Raw genomic sequence first — 22,096 nt, forward strand, 5'->3', positions numbered from 1 at the left:
GTTTTGGATTTGAAAAGCTAGTTTAATATTAGTTGACAAATATAAATATATATTGATGATGTGGAACAGTGTTCTAAAATATGCATTTAATGTAATCAGGGTGGATCAAGGTAATTAGTATATGTATCATCTGACATGTTAAAACATATTCTCTAAGTAATTTTCTTTGTTTTAGAAAATATATTCCTTAACTCTGAGAGAATTCATCTATTGATTTGAGCACATTCATTCTCCTCTCCCATGTCCTTCCAGAGTCCCCTGCCCAGGCCATACCCACAGGACGTTCTAGTCTCATTTGACAAGCATGGCGTCCTGTTACTGTGCAGCCGTCATGGAGCGCACACCCTGAGCTGTTCCCATTGTGTTAAGCATTCACTGTAGCCACGGAGGTACACGGCACTGTTTTCTTGAATGCATTTCTCCAGATAAACTGAAGCTTTTGTATCTCTTGACCCATTAAAATGGAAATAACATGTTGCTCCTTTAGTTCCACAGTGTTCTCTTAAGCTTAGGATCTGTGATTTCAAACTGTGTGTTGTGCTAGTGGGGAATAAATTATAAAACTGTGTTTATGGTTAGCTAGCCTAGCAAAATGATTTTTTAAAAAATTAATTTAGCATACTTAATGAGAATCCTCAATTTGACAAGTCCAAGTAAAGGATCCCCACCACTTGGAAGTCATACTGTGCACACCTGAAGAACCTTCCTTCCGACCTCCCAGTCCATCGGAAATAACCTCTGGTCTTTAAAATTTTGCTCCAACTTTTTTTTGTGTTTTCATTACTGGCTTTTTGTAGCTCAGTTATTATATAAATACTGTTATTTCATTTGTGCTGTTTCTAACCCTCAAATGAAGGTTACGAAACGCTCTCCTTACAGCTATTCTCCAAGGTCGCTGTAAAGAGAGCCTGAAGATCTACAACTGAGCACACGAGGAAATCAGTCCATGAATCACAAGAAACCAACAATGATTTTCATAAAAAGAGATTGGAGGTTTTTTAATAAGAGATTTGAACTTACAAAAAAATGTACCAAAAATTAGGTGGAGCATTACTGACTGCCCGACTCTAGTGAAAAAGTAAATATACAGAGGTAACCCTTCTATTTTAATTCGGAGACATTTAAACACATACACATTTTAATTTTTATATACAATTGGAAACCAAAATTTCCCTATATTTTTTAAGTCTCATTTCAACAAAAAATATAGGCCACATGGTTTCTATTATCTACAGGGAATATTCTAACTCCTGAGCACGTAACTTCTCATCCAGGCACCATCTGCCTTTTGCACATCTTTGTAGTCATTATTCTCAGGCACCATAGGGGTATCACATAACAATCCACACTGTGCTTTGAATGTGCCATGCTCTTTTTCTGTGCCTTCATGCCTCCCCCTGGAGTATATCTGACCTTCCCTCATAATTGGGGTAAAGGGTACCCTCCACGAACTCTTCCTTTTCCTGGGAACAGAGTTATTTTCTCTTTTTCCTCTGTCTCTATACCACTCTTACACATTCTTTGGGTTTAAAATCGTCTGACAGCTGGGAGGTGGAGGTGCACACCTTTAACCCCAGCACTCAGGAGGCACAGACAGGTGCATCTCTATGAGTTCAAGGCTAGCCTGGTCTAGAAAGCAGGTTCCAGGACAGCAGTGGCTGTACAGAGAAACCCTGTCTCAAAAAACCATAAGCCAACCAACAAAAAGCCTTGTGATAATATCCACTTAAACCTTTCTTCCCAGACAAGATCTTCAAGGAAATAAAGTATATTTTTGTTTTCCATGTGTGTGGCCAATGCTTAGCAGATGGATAGATGACAGGATGGAAGAATGAAGTATGGATAACAGGTACCAATATTCCAACATTTCTTAATTTGGGCTTATCTTACCTCCATTTTGTGAATGCCTTTCCCAAACGTTATTTTTACTGAAAAGTAATGAGATCTAGAAAACCACGCAGATGTTGTGACTTAATGACGTCCTCTGACGGGCTGAGCACAACAGTGAGGACAACAGAGCACCAGGCACACCCCAGGCCTTAACACAGGCTGCCGTGCTCCTCTTTGCTGCGAGCTTACACGAGGCTACTGCATACTTTTAATAATTTCTCTCTCCCCCCCCCTTCTTCTCTCCCTCCGCCCTCTTTTTGGTTTGGTTTTTTCCAGACAGAGTTTCTCTGTGCTGCCACAGCTGTCCTGGAACTTATTTTGTAGACCAAATATGTAAAAATAAACAAGTTTGATATTTCAATTTTAATTGGGTTTCTCTGTGTAAAAGTCCTGGATGTCCTGGAACTTTCTTTGTAGACCAGACAGGCCTTGAATTCATAGAGATTCGCCTGCCTCTGCCTCGTGAGTGCTGGGATTAAAGGTGTGTGCCACTCTGCCCGGCAATTTATGAGTTCTCTTAATAACATCTTCTTAGCAGATTTTACCCCTACAAGGGAAGGTTATGTCTTATGCTTTCTTTTATCAATACTATGTTCAGATATTTTTAATTGGTGATTGATTAAGCAGCAGTAAGTGCAATAACGATATCATCACAGGGATATGGGAGCAAGAGAGTCTACTAGCTGCCCTGGAGTCATCCATTGCCAAGCTGACATCACGATCACCACATGTTGGGATTTCCTTTTGTGAACAGAACACAATACAACTCTATGTCCCACCTAGACCACTCATCACAAAACCTGAGACTTTGGATGTTCTCCTTTACTTCAGTGCAATGAGAGAACCCAGGCCTTGGGGCGATAAGGCTCTCTTCTATGGAGCTGCCTCAACCAATGTTAAGAATGTTTTACACAAGGCAAGGAAAATGTCTAGTCAAAGTAAGACAGAAGAGAGCTTCCCACATTTAAATTTTCTTATTTTAATTGTGTATGCACGCACATGTGCATGCATGCACGTGCACACACACAGGTGCCTAAAGAGGCCAGAGGTATAGGATCCCCCTGGATCTGGGGTTACAGGCGGCAGTAAGCTGACCCATGTAGGTGCTGGGAACTGAACTCTGGTCTTCTGCAGAGAGTAGCAGCTGAGCCATCTCTGCAGCTCCTGATCTACAAGTTGGCTTTGATAGTCAACATTTTAAAGGATGCTCTTGTCAGTCATGAATCTTGGTTTTAAAGGTATTTGCAACAACATGTTTTCTGTTATTGTAGTTGAGACCACATTGCACCACATTTCCTTTCTACATAGAGTACATGCTGAAGCACTGTTAAAAAGTAGCTCTCTATTTAACAATAACGACTAGAGGAAAAGAGCCCACGATTCTGAGAGGGAGCAATGGAGAGAGTTACTCAAGAGAAGGAGGGCGTGATATAATTACATTTTAACTCTTCACAAAATAAAAACAAATTAAAGCGGTTCTAGAAATCCCAAAAGACCTCTAGACACACTTACCTACCGAATCAGTCTCTTAATGCGCGAGAACCATGAGAGCGGGGCTGTGTGCTTTGACACTGCCAGTCTACAAGTTCTGGCCTTCCACCCTCCAGCCTATCTACTATAAACAAAATAGTAAACCAACAGACAAAGCAGAGAAAATTTAAATGTATGCCTCTTGATGCAAATAGTCTTTTTTCTAAACAAAACTTCCAAGCTGTGAAAAGACTAGGAAAGGTCAAATGAGTGTATTACATAAACTTGAGTATGATTGGCCAAAAAAAAAAAAAAAAAAGTAAAAAGTAAAAAGAAGGAGTAAGAGGAAACTAGCTCATCTTCATCTAAATTTAATGTTAATTTTTTAAAAAAAGTCTCTTGGAAGAAATTATTTTTTAATAATTCAGTACTAGAACACTTAAGTAAAAGTGTTTTTTCTGCCAGGAAACAAAAATAAGACTTCAAGGGAGAGACAACTCAGAGAAAAAGTTTTGATTTATTCCTCCTAAAATAGAGACTATAAAGCTTTCACATGACTTACAGAGCTGCCACAGAGGCTCCAGGATGGGGGACAAGTCCCCAGATGCACCAAGGCCGGTTTTTGCTTTGAACATGAGAAGTCATATTCTTTCTCTTATCAGAAGAGCTGGCGTGAGTGTGTATAGCCCTCAATATGACTGTTTGTGCTTTGGGGACAAAGGGGACTTTGCACTCTTATTTATGGCGTCTTCGTATTCCTCTACAATAACCCCATTCAGAGAAGTAAAAGGCACGCTTGTTTTCATCGTTCCATGTAAGCACACTATGAAAGGCAAGAGAGCTGCCAGAAAAATCTACACTTAAGTTACTGGAATGTGGGGCTGAGCAATCCTTTAAGCAACATGTTGAGGGAGACTTAAAGGCCTAGCTAGGGCCTCATAAGACCGGCAAGATCATCATCCGATGACTCTAGACTGGACATTTTATCCTTAAGGTGCGTAAACAGATCCAATACAAACGACTGCTATCATTTGGTGTTGTAAAGAATGGATAACTCAGAAGTGGACGACACAATGCTGCTGAGAGACATGGCAAATACGATGACTAACTATTGCAATTACTTCATACACATGATGTCATATACTTCCAAAGCAAGGCTCAGGAATGTCAGGGAGACAATGCCATTTGGACTACTTCTAGTCAGTAAGTATGAAAACCTATCTTGTTTTTCTAAGCTGTATCTATTTATTCTATGAATTATGAAAATAAGAACAAACTACCAACCACCAAGTAAAGAAAGTTGGGTTTTGATTCTGAACCATGCCTTCTTCTCAGGAGTGTCCTATGGAACTGAGAATGGAGTCAATAGGCCACATTTACTACACAATTAACACGCCTCCTTGGTGAGTGAGGAATGAAGTGAACATGGGGGTTGGGAGAGTCAAAGCTGAGGCCAAGATCTGGTGCCTAAGAAGCTTTAACTCTTATCTGGGGTGGGGCAATCAGATATAAAAAAAAATGAAAACACAGTAGGTAGTTTTTTCAACGAATCATCAACTGAAAAACAGCCTGCTTTTCCTCTTTAAAGGTGCAGGAGAGGTGGCTCAGTGGTTAAGAGCGCTGGTTGTTCTTGCAGAAGACCCAGGTTCAATTCCCAGCACCCACACAATAGCTCCCAAGCACCTGTATTCCAGTTCCAGGGGATCTGGTGCCCTCTTCTGGACTCCATGGGCATCATGCACATATGTGGCAAACACACATATATGCAGGCAAAACACCTGTACACATACAATAGAAACTAAAAGCAGAAGTTTCTTTTCTCCTGGTATTTGATGGCTGTCAATCCATCAGCACCTGTAACAGCTTGACTAATTGCTGACACCGCCACACTTCCGTCCCTTTTGCTATTTTTATCTTCTAAGTGCAACTGCAGCTTACAGGGCTCTGGTTTGTCAATAATGCAATTGCCCATGAAGATACTACCCTGGAGCTTCTTCCTATTAAGTTTTGCTCTGGGTTAAACAATCAAATTTCACTTTGTTCTATGATAGAAATTTTTATTTTAGGTTGCAAAATCTATTTCAGCGTGAAATAAATATCAGCAAGAGGACAAACACCAGCCCGGCATGTGGATACTATGGATGACAAAGTTGTTGCAGAAAAGCTTGGGATAGTTTTGAATAAAATGGACAAGTTAATTTGAAGCAAGACTCTTCTTTAATGCTTTTCACTCCAGCATTTTAGTGTCCTACCTAGCATTTAACAGAGGCATGGTCAAGGCTGACTGAATTAAAATGGGAGGCACAGGAAGCCGGAAATCACACGGATCCTAGGAGACCACTGCCATGTGGTCATGTCAATCTCCCTCTAGATCTATCACAGGCTTAGCTCCAACCTCCACTTCATGCTTTCTAACAGCTGCTAGTTTAGCTTTCCTTTTCTCTCCTTGGCCATACTGTCTCAGTCTTTTCCTACTTCTGACCTCTGCTGAGTGACCTACAACGCAGCCCACATTTTCTACTTGGCCCTTACATAAACATGTAATATGTCACTGCTCAAACGGCAACAGAAAGACAGGCTCAGCAGATACTCCTCAGGTATGTATGTCTTTGCAGAGTTAAGCAGAAGTCTGACTCACAGGAAAAAAGGAAAAGGGGGGGAGGGGAGACATGCAAAATGAGTTACCACACTCCTATTTGCCTACAGCAGAACTTCTGATATTCTCCATTACTGACTCCACAGCTGTGTTTTTCTACCTTAAAGTTGCTTCTCCATTCCCTGAGCTTTAAAGAGTATTTTTTTTCCCAATAGCATCATCCAGACATACCAGGAAGGATACATATATGAACTCACAGAAGCTGTGACAGCACACACATGACCTACAGTGTCAAACAAACAAACAAAAAAATTCACAGGGTTCATCTTAAAGGAAATAAGAGTGTATTTGAGAGCCATTTTGGATGATTATAGCCCAGATACAGATTTAAGTTACCCCAAATTCGATGTTCCTATGTGGAAGTAGTTTGTAGTTTTGCAGAACCAAGATAATCATAAATCCAGACAGATTTAAAACACATTGGTGGGAATATTATAGGGGTGATGAGAGCAAGGTGGGGCAGGCTTTCCTACAGGTCTCATGCTATCTGATGCCATCCTTAGCTTTTCGGCTGGTGGAACCTAGAGGTTTTTACCTGTTAGTTATGGGATCTTAGTTCCCACACAGTGGGTAAGGAATGGCTGTTGGTTGGGGCATGTGTGGGGGCTAAAACCAGTCCAAGATAAGGTAATTAGCCTCGGGGCCTGCAACATTCCAATCTCGTCATAGTACCACAGTTCTAATCAATCAGTCTCTACCACACAGCTTCTTTTCAGGAGTTTACATTAACAACAGGACCAAACAGGAAAAAAAAAAATTACAATACAGAGGGGTTACAGACACAAAGTCCCACCAAGAGGTATTTACAGCTGATAACAGGAGGGAAAGGGGAAACCAGTTTTCTTCAATGGAGTGTCACTCCACGCCCAGTAGTTGGCCAACACAAGATTGTGTGTGTGTGTGTCTGTTACGAGTGCACCATTGTTTTATTATTTTTTGTATTTGTTTTGATTTTGTTTAAAACCTTTCTTTCAGAGAGGGGCGGGGATGAAGATGGGTAGGAAAAGAGGTGGGAGGATGGAAAAATGATCAAAATAAGTTTTATTTAAAAAAGAAAGAATATTGGTTTTAGGTAAATCACTGACACCATGGACCTCTGAAATTCCTAAACGTGTTTACCAGAGACTGAGAACAGACAGGCGGGGAAAATCGGGCTTTGGCTCACTGTCTCTTGGCCTGAAGTAAGAGGACACTGAGTCACCTGACTTTTACTTTCTGCAGCACACGTCCGTAGTTCCCTGATAAAGCTAAACCCCAAACAAAGCCCACGCACTCTGGTGAGTTCTGCCCATCAACTTAAACATGGGCTGTGAACAGACACTGCCAACGTGGGGGAAGGGGCGGGATTTCCCCTTGGCAGCTTTCCCTCAACCAACTGCTCTGGGCAGGGACAGTATACCGATATCCTGACGGAAACAACCCGTAAAACTCAAACTAAGTGCCTTAAGAGGCCGAAAAAGAAGCTTCTCCCAGTCCTCAGGAGGTATGGCTAGTTGCCACGAATGGCCCCCACTCGAGTGGGCAGACACAGGCTCGGATGAGCTCAGAGGGCGCGTCGACACATCGCTAACTTCCCAGACATGGCCAGAAACCGAATTTACAGCCAGAACGCAAGCCCCGTGGTTGGGAAACAGCAAGATAAACAAAAACCTACTACGACACCAAATCCATTTCCGCCCGGCCGGGCCAGGGAACGATCAAAGATGGAGAAAGAGGTACAGACCTCCCGTACCAACGCCCTTCTAGTACGCAGGCGCAGGCGCCGGCGGAAGCCCCGCCCCTCGCGCTCCCGCCAAGACTACGCGCGCGCGCCGGCCGCCAGAGCCTCCCAGGCACCGCCTCGCTCCTCCGCCCCGAGGCCCCGCGTTCGCAGCCCGGTTCCGGTTGTAGCCCCGCCCCCGCGCGGGAACGTGCCAGAAGGTTTGTTATCCGGAACGGGAGGCTGGCTCCAGCGCGCACTTCCGGTGGCGCCTCTTTCCGTGTCCCCTGAGGCCCAGGCTCTGGCTCTCGGTGCGGCAGCGCCATCTGGCGCCGGGTGTCCCTGCGCCCGCGGAGGGCGCGCTGCCTCCCTGCAGAACCTTCCAGAGCCGCCGCGGCCCGGGTCGGAGGGCGGGGCCTGAGACTCCGCCCCCGCCTAGGCCGCGCGCGCGGGAAGGGTTTTGCGGTTACTCTGAACGGAAACAGTTGGAGTCCTGATGTGGAACGGACCTCAAGAGGCAGGAAGTCGGCTTTTTCCCGTGATTTCAAGCCCTAGTAACACAGTTCCCGTTTCCTTTTGTTCTGCTTTCTGGCTCCTCATTTCCGGCCGCAGGCTGTGTTCGTTGTGCCTCGGTTCGCTCTGAGTGGACCGCGGTCCTCCATTTTTCGTTTCTTGGTTAGCCTGTGCCGTAAAAAGCTTTTCTTTCCTTCCGTCTACTAAGTGCGTGCTGCGAGAACGAGCAATATTGGGGGTTGAAAATTAGAAAAATTAATAGAAGTTTTAAAACAAGGCAGTCTCACCAGGTTTAGCGCAGAAATGTGGAATCTGCACTGTGATTGCATGGCGTATTTCCCTTAGATAAAGGGAAAGCAGGTTTCCCCTAAAGTTAGAAAATAAACATAAGATTTCTCTTTTAAAGAATTAGTCTGAAAATCCAGATTTCCTAGACTTGAAGGATTGTTAGCTATTGTTTACGGTATTGTATATCAAGATGCACAGTGCAAATTAGTGACCTGTCCCTTAGAAGTTTAGATATTCGAGCTCACTTGTCCCTGGGCTTTTATTATTATTTTTTTATTTTTTATTTTATTTTTGCAGTAAAAAAAATGGTTTTCCTGCTTGGACAAGCATTTGAATTCAGAAGGCTTTTAAGAAGGCTGTTTTGTAGGGCGATGTGGAAGAAGAGCTGGGTGGTTTAAGGTTGCACATGGGAATAATTTAGAGTCCAGGGTGGCTGTGTTGAGAGCGCTCTTGCTGGTAATGATATATTGACACAGAAACCTGACAAATTAGCCTTTCCACCTGGTGCCACGGAAGTAAACCAGGCTCTCAAACCATGAAGTTTGCAGAAACATCCAGACGTTAGAAAAACCAGTTCATATAAATATACTCTGTCATAGAGGGTGCTGTAATACCGGGCATACTAAATATTTCAATTATGATGATGTCATTTCTTTTCTCCTCTGATTCTTAAAAATCAGTGAAAACTCAGAATGGACAAAATTGTTTCAACGGACATGTTTTAATTTTTACTTTTTGCAAGGTAATTTTCTAAAACCCCTCTCCTTTTGTAACTGGTAATTCCTTATCTCATCGAATCATTGCCCCTTACCCTTACTATGTAACTTAAAACATACAGAGTACTTTCGTTTGTAGAGTGTAAGCTTGCTGAAGTTTGCATTCTGAGTTTGACAATGGCATTTGACCCGAACCTATCAATAAAATGCCCTGCTTTCTCTAATTTTTCCATTTGACCCCAATAGAAATATTCCTTTTTGTTCATAGCTGATGTTATTCCTAAAAGTGATTTGTTTCTTATAATAATAATAAAAATTAGGCTGTTTACTGAAGTGTGAGTAACTACTATAGAGATCATGCTCCCTTTATGTACAAGTTAGTGTAACTATGAGGACAACTGATGTAAGGAGCTATGCAATGACTCAGTAGGACTTCCATTAAAAGGAGCTGGAGAGATGTGTTGTGATAGGAGTGGCGGGGCTGCGTCCCCAGCACCCCGGCCACCTGCTAGCTTATGCCCCGAAATAATAACACGGACACTGTATTCTTTTAAACACTGCTTGGCCCATTAACTCTAGCCCTTACAGGCTAATTCTGATATCCTGATCAACCCATCTCTAATAATCTGTGTAGCATCAGTCTTACCAGGAAAATTCTAGCCTACGTCCATCCTGGGTTGGAGCTTCATCGCGTTTGCCTCAGAGAGCAGAGCTATCGAGTCTGCCTGGGAGAGGGGAGCATGGCGTCTCTGCTCCAGAGCAGAGCTGTCGAGTCTGAGCTCACGTCCTCTTCCTCCCAGCATCCTGTTCTGTTTATTCCACCCACCTATGTTCTAACCAATAAAATGGGCCAAGGCAGTTTCTTCACTAGCCAATGACCTTCCTCCATCAGATATGGCTCAGTGGTTAAGAACTCTGACTGCTCAATTTCTAGCACCCACATGGTGCACAGACGTACATGCAGGCAAAACATCTATACATTAAAAATTTAAATTGGCTATTCTAATCCCATTGTTTTTACCCATTAAAGATGAAAAATGTGGAGTTCAGGGGTCCGTCCCTCCTTCCCTCTAACCTGAATGAGTCTCCATTTAAAGGGACAGAGGGAGGTAGCAGGGGAGAGCATAGGGTTTACCTTGTATTCAAGTAACTATTAACCGTTTACACTACTGAAAGAAAAACACACATTCTGCTCTTCATTTTAAACCTACTTTGTAGTGAAAGTGGGTTCACTAGTAATACTGCTTTGCTCTACTTTGAGGTCTTTATTATATTTGTTGGTTAAATTTTATTTATTATGGCTATCAACATTGCCATTTATCCTGGACAGTTTTTTTCAGTAGGCATTACTGTGGAATAATCCTTCTGTGCACTGTGAATATGTCTTACCCTCATTGGTTAATAAAGAACTGACAGGCCAGTAGTCAGGCAGGAAATATAGGCAGGACAGCCAAACTGAGAGTGCTGGGAGAAACAAGGGCAGAGTCAGTGGAGTCTCCAGGAGACACAGGGAGCCAGACATGCTGGAGGAGAGGAAATTCCACAGGCCACACGACAATTCATAGATGAATAGGAATGGGCCAATTTAGGTTGTAATACCTAGTTAGTAATAAGTCTGTGCTAAACTGGGTGGTGGTGGCGCACGCCTTTAATCCCAGCACTTGGGAGACAGAGGCAGGCAGATCTCTGTGAGTTCGAAGCCAGCCTGGTCTACAAGAGCTAGTTCCCGGACAGACTGTAAAGCTACAGAGAAACCCTGTCTCAAAAAACCAAAACCAAAACCAAAAAAAAAAAAAAATAAGTCTGAGCTATTGACTGAGCATTTATAATTAATATTGAGTCTCTATGTTGGTTATTTGGGAACTGATGAGTGGAAAGGAGAACTCCACCTACAAGGCATTATATGAAATGGTATTAAAATTTACTTTTTATATTGTTTGATGATATTTGACACAGTAGTTAGGACCTCTTCATTAAACTTTCTTCAAACTGAAATTCCTAGGCTAGGTGTGGTGGCACATCTGCAATCTGAGCACTCAGGAGGAAGAGGCAGGAGGATCATGTTTCCAAAAACATTTTTAAAAGTTGTTTATATTATTGATTTCTATTGGTTCAATATTTCTTTAGTTCATGTTCCCTAAACTTTCCAAAACATAAATGAATGTGTAATGGACACCTGTAGACAGAAGTATTTTTTTTCAAGGAAAATTGAAAAGTTGATTCACAGTGTCATAATAGTCAGTGGTCTGTGCAGCTGTTTAGATTTTTGTTTTAGGTGACAATGTCCATATTCACGTGTGACTCAGACTGTGGAGCAGATTATTTGTTTATTTATTTATTTATTTATTTATTTATTTATTTATTTATTATGTATTCATTCATTCAGTCAGTTAGTTAAGTATTCTGCCTGTAGGCCAGAAGAGGGCACCAGATCTCATTATAGGTGGTTGTGAGCCACCATGTGGTTGCTGGGAATTGAACTCAGGACCTCTGGAAGAGCAGTCAGTGCTTTTAACCGCTGAGCCATCTCTCCAGCCCTGGAGCAGATTTTTTAATATCTATACTCAAAGTTCTACTATTTTGTTGCTTATAGTGGAGTCTGTAGCCTGCATGCTGCATAATAATGTGTCCAATCGCTCTCAGGCTTTTAGTCTTTAGCTTGATACATTTTAAAATATCATTCAAGTTGTCATTTCAAGCTGTTTTTTTTTTTGGAAATGAATTTAAATTAATACTGCTGATCTCACTTTAATGGCTCTTGTCCCCCCGTGGTGAGTTAAATTTATTATTGTGCCTTCAGAATGATCTTTCTCACTCATGATCAGTAGGAGACTCTACACTGTGTGTGTTCCAGCATTAGCTGATCTAATTGGATATATGAATAAATTACAGACTTTCAGGGGGAGTTGGAGAGGCCAGGCTTGAACTTGTGTCCTCATGTTTCAGCCTCCCGAATGCTGGGATTTCCCGGCGTGTGCCACTGAAGTGGAGCAGGTCATACGTGTTTTCTGCTTTAGGGCTATCACACTTTAAGATTTCCAAACTTTACATGCATAAAATATCTTGTCTGTTTAATAAAATATTAAAATATATCTGTCTTCCAGATTCAGCAGTGGTAGATGCACAGCTGCTTTCTGTTGCTGTGATAAAAACACCACAGGCAAAACGCTTGGGGAGGAGGGGATTTGTTTCACCTCACACTCTTCTGCTGCTTGAACTGTTAATACCTAGGCCCATCCACTGTAGGTAACAATTCACCATATTAAACACCATAGGGGCTCAGGAGGTGACTTGGTAGGTAAGTCATGAGGGCTCAAGCTTGGATCCCCAGGACCCACATAAACGCTAGATGAGCTTGGTGACCGACCTGTAATCTGAGAACAAGCTGGGTAGGGAACCCAGCCTCATCAATGAGTTCTGGCTTTGATTGAGATATCCTGCCTCACTGAACAAGGTAGGAGATTGCCTACATCAGGCTGTGGTTCTACATGAAGATACACCCACATACACACTCATACATGTGCCTACACACAGGTCTATTTGTATACACAAACATGCACAGTACACATAATGAAAATGGAAAAAAATCGAAAATGCATAGTTCATTGCTGATGAGTAATCAGAATAGAATGAGAAGTTACTCATCTCAGAGAGCCACTGGAGAAATGACTGCAAACATAAACCTAAAGGATATCCTAAAAGAAGAAAGAGAAAGAAGCAGAACTTTGGAGAAATGATTATCAACCATATATAATTCACTCAAGCTTACAGAGCATGTCCTTTTAGTATGTTTGTACATTTAGTCTCAATAAACAAGGTAAACTGCTAAATATAAACACACTGCTACATACAAATGTAAAACACACTGCTAAAAACCAGTGGGAAGAGAGTCATGTTCACTATAGCACCAGAAGTGTAAACTTTAAAAAAAACCTATACAATATCTGTGACTCACATAGTAGCATTGAAACTAGAAAAAGCCATCAGCTTGCTTCTGTCAACAGCAACACAAGATACGACGACTCCAGCTTCCTTCACAGTTAGTGAAATTCATGGGAAATCACGATAAATTGTTTCAAATCAACAAAACCCGTTCCAAATTCAGTAGAAGTCTAAATATTCTAAACCTCATTTTGTGGGGAAAATAAATGGCCTTGTATAAGCTATATTAGATACCGAATCAGACAATGTTTTGTTTCCTTTGAGAAAGGTGCTACTGTTGTAGCCTAGGCTAGACCCAGCCCCAGCCCCCAGAGTGCTGGGATGATAGGTGCACATCATCATCTGACTCAGAACCTTATTCTTTTAAAGCTTTTTTATTGGCCATGCAGTATGGGACACTTCATGTGGTACAAGATGGTGCTTGGCACTGCGGTTTAAAACTAAAATAGTGCCGACACAGGGCGAAAATAGATTGAGAAATCTAATAGTTTATATTTTTTAAGAATGCCAGCATTACAAAATAATTTGACAACCCAGTAATAATTCATCAATTCTGTTGTTTTGGGCTGCAGAAACCTCATGTGGAGTGAACGAATGCTACTGAGTTTGTCACTGGTGTCCCAAGGATAATCTGAGCTCCCTGTTCTTCACACAGCTGCACACACTGATGAATTCTACTTACGAAGAAGACATCAAATCTGGAGCAGCGTTAGTTATTAATTTTAAACATTTTCCCTCTAATGTAACCTTAGTTTAAGTTCTTCAGTCTTGACTTTTTAAGAAGTCATATGGTCTTTATATAGCATGTTGAAAGGCAAGGTGTTGTATAAAACACTAAAGGGTAAAGATTCCATAGACGAGAGATAGTGTTTAAGAGAAAGGGGTCTGAAAGTACTTGTGTTTTTCTCCTTCCTGCAGAACCCAGGGTAGTAACACATGACCAGTGCCATGTGGAGGGAAGAGGCATAATCAGTCTTATAAACCATGGGCCACTGTAGAGTGCTTTTTTGTGCATCCTAATATTACTGCAAGTGAATTTGAACAGGTCATGGCTGAGATATCCCAGGGAAAAACCCATTTCTTTTGACCTCACCTGAACAGCTCCTGTGAAGAACACATGCTGTGTACCATTTAAAAATTCTTGGGCTGGAGAGGTGGCACAGTGGTTAGGAGCATGGCTGCTCTTGTAGGAGACACTGGTTCAGTTCCCAGCACCAAAGTAGCAGCTCACAAGTGTCTGTGACACCTGTGTCAAAAAAAATCCAGTGCCCTCTTCTGGCCTCCACTGGTACTGCATGCACATGATGCACATACATACACGCAGGCAAAACACCCATAAACAAAAAACAAACATTCTGAAGACATCTTATTGCCATTTTGATTTAAAAGTGCTTCAGTATCTGTAGTACCAGGTAGGTCTCTGTGTTTGTTAAACTGGGGAGCTTGGCAGATGCACAAAAGCCAGAGACCCTTAAATATGGACTGTCCTTCTTTCCATGTCTTTATTCTGCAGTCAGCCAACAATAGCCAGCTTTATAACTTTTGGACTGGTAGCCTGTTATTCACTTCTGTGTAGGTATTAATAATCTTTAAGTGGTGTTGTTTCTCTCAGCTGGTCTCACCAGTATTGCATCTGAACACACATAAAAACTCACTTCCCACATTGCGTTTTCTAGTTTGAGTTTGTTAGAAAAGCATGTAAGCCTGGAAAGTTGATAAGTAGAGAACTAGGGAGGGCCTGCTGCTGCTGAGAGTTTCTAGGAGATAGAAGCTAGCTGGACATGAAGCTAAAAGCCCTGGGAGCTGGGGATGCAGCTCAGTGGGAGACTGCAGGCTTATTACAGTGAGTCCCTGGCTTTGGTCCCCAACACGGAAGGGGGAAAGACCCAAATGCTACAACAAAGACACAATGTTGTTAGTGTTATTCTAGAATTTAAAACCTTTGCAGATGGCGTGGGCACTGGGGTAGTGGGGAGTCAGGCTGATAAAGTATGAACCTGAATTCCTTACTACTACTGCTCGTTGTGCAAGTATTCCCAAAGAGGATCTTCCTTCCTGTGGTTGATAGTACAGGAACTCTATGCTCACTGTAGAAATGCTCTATTTCCTGGTTGCCTTACCTAAAAGTGTTCTTTTATCCTATCACACGCCTTGGCCCTTTAGATGTATGTTACAAATACATTGGAAGTTGGGTTTTACAGACCCATGCCAAGCTACCTTCCTGAAATTCATTACTGTCCTCTGCCAGTGCATGCCGTTTAATACCACAAAGAGCCATGAATAGTTTCAGGCCACTCTTTAAGTCCTCCTAAATTCGTGTTATTTTAGAGCACCTTGTTAATCCCAGCGATCCAAAATGTATATAATGAATCCCGCTGTAATCCTTTTGCTACCACACAGACAGTTTTAGAGCATTAGTCAGACAATTTCAAAAGGTGTCATCATCTGTCAAAACCCCACCCCGGGGCCATTATTGCACCACGTACTATGACTAATATACTGTCATTCCTTTCTGCTTAAACCACAACCACTTTTGAAACAAACACAAACTGGCCTCCAGATTTCTCCGTCAGCATTATAGAAGTTTTGTTTTTCTTTTCAACTTTAATAGCCCGTTACATCCACTTTAAGTTTTTCAAACTGTGCATAGCTCTGATAACATTCCCATTGCCACCTGAGGTTAGGAGATTAGTTATATTTAATGTTTAATTTTGGACCTCATATAATTCCTCCTTTTTTCCAGATCCTGAAGGCACGTGTGGTTTATTATTATTATTATTATTATTATTAAAGGAAGATAAGTCTTAACATCTAATAATAGCCAATCAGAAGAGAGCATTTGCCAACCTTCTTATATATCCCAGTTCTTCAGATATTCAAGAGGGTACTCTAGTGCCCGATGGCTTGGCTGAAATGCAAGAGGAGCCCTTATTGACCGTAAACTTCCATTATAATTCATATAGAAAGATGACAGGGTCTATATTATTGGGCCCTCTAGCAGCTCCTGGAATTTTTTTCCATGTTTTCCTGCCAACTGTCTTCAAATACGGGACAGCTGTAGCGTTCCCCTGAAGAATGACTAGCGTGGCAAGACGAACCTGCCAGTAGCTGGTGTGGCACAAGTCTCACTAGGGTAAGCAATGACTCGAGCCCTTCCTTGTCTAGAGGGAGTCAGCTGAAGTGTAAATGTGCATGGGTAGAAGTTATGTTCACCACTTGGGATGAGTCTAGAGCGTCACTCTTACTAGACGAACACTGTTACTGAGTCATATCTCCAGCCTCTTTGGACTGGATAGTTTTATATCATTGTCAGAAGCTAAAGTCATCTGAGAGGAGGAAACCTCAATTAAGAAAATGCCTCCATAAGAATGAGGCTGTAGGAGAATATTTTCTTATTCAGTGGTTGATGAGGGAGGGCCTAGCCCATTGTGGGTGGTTCCATCCCAGGGCTGGAACTATAAAGAAAGTAGGCTGAAAAATCCATGATGAGCAAGCCAGTAAGCAACACCCACCCCTCTCCATGGCCTCTGTCAGTTTCTGCCTCCAGGTTCCTTCCCTGATTGAGTTCCTGTTTTGACTTCCTTTGATGATGAACTGTGATGTGGAAGTGTTAGTTGAAAATAACCCTCTCTCACCAAGTGTTTCATCACAGTAATAGCAATCCTAAGATATTTTTTTTTATTTTAAATTTTGAGACAACTAGGCTGTCTACACTTAAAGAAACCCCAAATGACTTCACTCGTTTTTTTTTTTTTTCTCATTGTCTGGAATAATCTTTCCCCATTCCCATGTGTCCACTGGAGACAATTTCCCTCAGTCAAATGACTCTTCCTCCATGAAGGTTTGACTTATCCAGAAATAGCCTGTTTCTTTTGAATTTATTTAGTGCTTTCTATATACTTTCAGTATTGTATGCTTATTAATTGCATCCAGTTCAAAAACACACATACCATTACATTCTTCTAGGTTTAGAATCCTGACCCATTTGCCTTTTTGTGCCATGAAATGTCAAGTAAGTTGTCAGTATATTTTGAATTGAAAAAAATCTGTAGTAAAACAATGTTAATTTTATGGGCGTACACATTAAATAAATTCATTTATTAAATGATGTTACTAATTTTAAGTAAAATATAAAATAAAAGTAATTTTGTAGCATAATAGTTTGGAGGTAGAAGGAAAAAGAAAATCACCAGGAAAAAACAAGGTAAAGTTAGGTTTGGTAGCTGCTGCTTGAGGAGATCAGACTATGGTGGGAAGACACTGATAAGAATGCTTTTCATTATAGCCTATTTTTTTTATAGCTTTGCTGTTTTTGGTGTTCTTCTTTTCTTTTTAGAGGCATATTTCCATAAAATGTATAACCTATTTGGTAGTGAGGTGACTACATTGATAAAATTGGAAAATCAATAAACCATGGGTTTTTTGATCTTTGAAATAAATGGAACTGGAGTTACATGCCCTGGAACTGGAGTTATAGATGGCTGTGAGCCATCATGTGGGACCTCTGGAAGAGCAGCCAGTGCTCTTAACCTCTGAGCTCCATATTAGAGACCTACTCTGAGATATGTCAGTACTCCCCTTCTTCATTCTCTCTCTGTGTATAAACAGTTTATTTCCATTCATCCTTAAGTTCCCCATCACTGTCCCCTTCCCAGGCCTTTGTGTGACTGAAAATACTTGTATCAGTTAGAGACTTTCTCACAGCATTTGTGCAAACTCACATCCTCCAGATGCCAGAGTCTCTGAGATGGCATCCATTGTTATACAGATCCATTTCTGGGATCTGTAAAGATCCCTTTCATCAACCATACCTGGCCTTACGGAAAGCACCACATCCTAGGAGCTTCTAAGGTTGCTCTCAAGTGCATATCTGTGGAACTTGCATACACATATGCCCTAGGGAAGAGATTCTCAACCTTCCTAATGCTGTGACCCTTTAACACAGTTCCTCATGTTGTGGTGACCCCAACCATAAAATTATCTTTGTTGTTACTTGTAACTGTAATTTCGCTACTGTTACGAATTGTAATGAAAATATCTGTGCTTTATGATGGTCTTAGTGTAATGATCTGTCCTGTCCCTTTAAGAGACAAGCCCTGCCCACTCCTCCTGCTGAGGCAGGCAGATCTTCCTTCCTGCTTGCAGCCTGAGTTTCTTCCTATTCTGTCTCCCTCTCGAAGAGGCAGCTTCTGTTTCTCCCCACTTCTCCCCTTTCCCATTCTCTCTCTCTCTTTCTCTCCCTCCCTCCCTCCCTCCCTCCCTCCCTCCCTCCCTCCCTCTGCACTTCTCCTTTTCCTCTTTCCCCTCCATAACCCACTAAATAAATATCCATTCTCACTTTGCATGGCGTGACTATCCATGTCTCTGTCTCTCACCGGCCGGCTTGGCTCCCTGCCCAGGACCTTTGGAGATCTGCAGCATGGTCTCGTGGGGAGCCCATCTTATCTGTCTGTCTCTCATTGTGGCCTGCTGCAGCTGCTCGGGGAACTGTGCCATCCCTGCCTGGGACTGGCTGCTCTCAGAACCCACTTTTTGCTGCCTGCCATCACATGGCCCACTGCCACTGCTGGGAGACCTGCAGTGTTTGTGCTGCTGCAGCCGCTGGGGATCTGCAGCATTTTCCTTTTACCATTACACTTAGGCAACCCCTGCAGAAGGGTCCTTCAACTCCCAAAGGGTTCACATTACCATTACACTTAGGCAACCCCTGCAGAAGGGTCCTTCAACTCCCAAAGGGCTCACAGCCCACAGGTTGAGAACCAGGTGAGTAGAACCGTCTCATCATGCTCCCACAAAATTTGTTAGAGGTGTGAGGAATTTGCCAGGTCAGAGGGTACCACACTGCCGACAGGACATCTTCCACACAACCGAGAGTAGCACAGACTGGATAAAAATAAAACAGATGAAAGACTAGACTCGTGTATAATGTACCTAGGCTTATGGTAAAATCCTGACTACAATCTGAAGGAAGTTTGTGAGCCCAGCTCTGTTGGAAGGCACTTATACAAGCACTCTTAGTGATTTTGGTATCTTAATGCTTTAATAGTTGGTGTACAACTGATATCTGATGGCAGCTAGATGAACTGATGTTTAAAACACTCTCTTCGAGTTTTACTATTCGAAAAACACAGCATCTAGCAATTCTTTTAGGATTTCAGTTTTTAAAAGGCCCATTGAGCTTACATTTTATCACTTAAACTGAACCACAGTCCTAATTAGTATACATAAGATAGTTTCCATATCTTGGCGGTGGAAATGATTCTTGATTAGCTAACTTGTATAAGGTATTGCAGGTGCTCACTGCATAGTCCTGGGACTAAGAGTAAACTGAGCCAAATGCTACCTTATACTTTGTCACAACAGAAACAGCCACAAAGGCTCAGCTTCTACCTTAAAGAAGGCTTGCTGCCAAATCAGCGCCTGTTCTAAAACATTTTTTTCTTAGTTATAAATATCACAGCATAAAATACCAATGGATTTTTGCACTGTCACTGTTGTTTTTAAAAAAATGCTGCAAGATTCCCGTGGCAGTAGGCAGCAGAAATGCTGTAGGTCCCAAATGGTGGCAGCGGGCCATGTGGCGGCAGACAGCGGGCCCTGGGAGCAGCCAGTCCCAGGCAGAGACAGCTGCTGGTCCCAGAGCAGTGGTGGCGGGCCATGTGGCAGCAGGCAGTGGCAGTGGGCCCCAGGCAGAGACGGCTGCTGGTCCCCGAGCAATGACTGGTTCCAGGCAGAAGACAGAAACATGGATAGACACGACATGCAGGGTGAGGTGAGGTTGAATGTTTATTCAGGGGGTTATGGAGGAGGAAGGGTGAAGGGGGGACAGAGAGAGAGGGAGAGAGAGAGAGGAGAGGAGAAAGAGACAGAGAAGGGGGGAAGCAGAGAAGTGGGGAGAGAGGCAGAAGCGAAGCTGCCTCTCCAAGAGGAAGATGGAAAAGAGGATGAGTGAGCTCAGGCCAGAAGCTGAAGATCAGCCTGCCTCAGCGGATGGGGGAGGGAGTGGGCATGGCTTGTCTCTTAAGGGACAGGAAAGCACAACAGTCACTCTTAAAACTTGAGTCTTGTGAGTGTTTAAAGCTAAAGCAGTCTGTATTTTCTTCTCGGAACTTTACCTGAATAAAGAAAAATGAAGGAAATTGCCAGTGTCACTTAGTTTTTCCTATGAAGCAAAATCTATTCAATAACCAGAATTAGTTCTAATAAATGAGCTTTGGAATAGAAAGCCCTAAATGAATGCACAGAGACACAGTCAACTGATCACTGATAAAAATAATGAAGGAAACTGAATGAAAAAGGAGACCCTTTCTAACAGATATCTCCAGAGCAATTGGATGCCTATGAAAACAGTCTAGAGCCCACAGACCTCGTAGTATTCACCAAAGTAAGTAAGGATGAATTATAAATTAAAAAAATAAACAAATCTACAACTCCTAGAGGAAAACTTAGAAAATCCAAGTAACCTTGGCATACTGGTTGTCTTTTTGCCAATTTGACACAAACCCAGACATACAAGCTAGAAGAAATCTGAACTGAGAAAATGCCTCCATCAGATTGCCCTATATGCAAGTCTGTGCAGGTGCATTCTCTTGATTATTGGCAGTCCAGCCCACTGTGCTACCCTTCGGCAGGTGGTGTAGAATGTGTCTGATGTAGGACTGGTATTCACAATGTACAGTGGACACTTAAAACTCATTAATAAGAACAAAACCAAGTAAAGTGGTCCAAAACCCTGGACAGATTCCTTTTCAAGAAAGATGTAAGTGGCTACTAAGCAAATAAATTGATTAATGTCATCTGTCATTATGGGATATCAAATTGAGACGAGGAGACACCATTGTCTGCCTGTTGGAAAGACTGAGGTCCAATTTACAACACTGAGTGCTGAGGCGGGCTTGGCTGTGTACCCTAGGATCTGACACCAGACACAGAAGTTGGGGAGGCCCAAAGAGGCCAAGGGTCAGAGAGTTTGGGACTTGTTTTTAGTTCATTTAAAGTTCTTGCAGCATTGTTTGTATGTAATAGCCAGAACCTGGAAACAACCTAGATGCCCTTCAATGGAAGAATGGATGAAGAAAGTATGGAATATATACATATTAGAGTACTACTCAGCAGTAAAAAACAAGGACTTCTTGAATTTTGCGTACAAATGGATGGAAATAGAAAACACTATCCTGAATGAGGTAAGCCAGACCCAAAAAGAGGAACATGGGATGTACTCACTCATATTTGGTTTCTAGCCATAAATAAAGGACATTGAGCCTATAATTAGTGATCCTAGAGAAGCTAAATAAGAAGGTGAATCCAAAGACAAACATATAGGCATCCTCCTGAATATTAACCTTCGTGAGGTGATGAAAGGAGACAGAGACCCACATTGGAGCACCAGACAGAAATCTCAAGGTCCAAATCAGGAGCAGAAGGAGAGAGAGCACGAGCAAGGAACTCAGGACTGCGAGGGGTGCACCCACACACTGAGACAATGGGGATGTTCTATCGGGAACCCACTAAGGCCAGCTGGCCCGGGTCTGAAAAAGCAGGGGATAAAACCAAACTTGCTGAATGTAGCAGACAATGAGGACTACTGAGAACACAAGAACAATGGCAATGGGTTTTTGATCCTACTGCACATACTGGCGTTGGGGGAGCCTAGGCAGTTTGGATGCTCACCTTACTAGACCTGGATGGAGGTGGGTGGTCCTTGGACTTCCCACAGGTCAGGGAACCCTGATTGCTCTTCGAGCTGAAGGGGGAGAGGGACTTGATCGGGGGGAGGGGGAGGGAAATGGGAGGCAGAGGCGGGGAGGAGGCAGAAATCTTTAATAAATAAATAAATAAAGTTCTTGTTCTTCTAACTCAAAGGTCCCACCTAGTTGTAAATTAGAGTTCAGCTCTCTCAAGGCTATTGTCAACAGGTGTGGT

The 22,096-nt window shown here is 42.4% G+C and overlaps 1 long non-coding RNA gene across 1 annotated transcript; it reads left to right on the forward strand.

Moving 5' to 3' along the window:
- The first annotated feature begins 4,236 nt into the window (after positions 1–4,236).
- Positions 4,237–5,547, forward strand: LOC121464635. Its single transcript, XR_005976545.1, has 3 exons — positions 4,237–4,563; positions 4,696–4,763; positions 5,427–5,547. It is a non-coding gene; the product is annotated as an uncharacterized LOC121464635 (long non-coding RNA).
- Positions 5,548–22,096: the final 16,549 nt, after the last annotated feature.

The sequence above is a fragment of the Microtus oregoni genome, unplaced genomic scaffold, assembly GCF_018167655.1.
Source record: "Microtus oregoni isolate MIOR12 unplaced genomic scaffold, Mior012 000029F_ref0000214, whole genome shotgun sequence".
NCBI classification, from domain to species: domain Eukaryota; kingdom Metazoa; phylum Chordata; class Mammalia; order Rodentia; family Cricetidae; genus Microtus; species Microtus oregoni.